Raw genomic sequence first — 649 nt, forward strand, 5'->3', positions numbered from 1 at the left:
TATTAGTGTGTTATTAACATTAAATCTAATTTTAATAAAATCTTGTAGACATATTTATCTAATTTTTAATGTTTGACCATAAGGTAAGATTTTATAGACTCTTTTAAACCTTTTATAATTTTTGCTAAAGAGCAGGTTGGTGCTTAAAGAAAAACCTGTTATGCTTTTACTTTAATGTCCAGTTCGCAGAAAAACTGGATGATACTTCTTTAACTTTAGCTAATATGTTTACACACAGAATTTTCTTTACAATTAACATTTTAAAACTGCTTAAACCTTCAGAACAATAATTTTTTTTTTACTTTTTAATGTAGGTAAAAATGTACATTCTTATGCCTCCTTATAATCCTTTTACCAAAGTTATATGTTACTTTTCTTATACACCTTACACATAAACTGTTTTTTTTTTTTTCAATAGTTTTACTTTCAGGAGGCCTAGTTACTTTTAAATTATACAACATTTTTTACATAAATTCTTTTTTATAACATTTTTTTCTTTCATGACTTTCACAAACAATTCTTCGACATGCCTCAACTTTCTGACTTATTACAAATATTTCTTTCTTTAAATAACCAGTTAATTTATTTCAAGACAAGAATTTACCATATAATACTCTTTTTATATAAATTCTTCCCCCTCTTTTTTTTC

The sequence above is a fragment of the Mandrillus leucophaeus genome, unplaced genomic scaffold (genome assembly GCF_000951045.1).
Source record: "Mandrillus leucophaeus isolate KB7577 unplaced genomic scaffold, Mleu.le_1.0 Scaffold297, whole genome shotgun sequence".
NCBI classification, from domain to species: Eukaryota; Metazoa; Chordata; class Mammalia; order Primates; family Cercopithecidae; genus Mandrillus; species Mandrillus leucophaeus.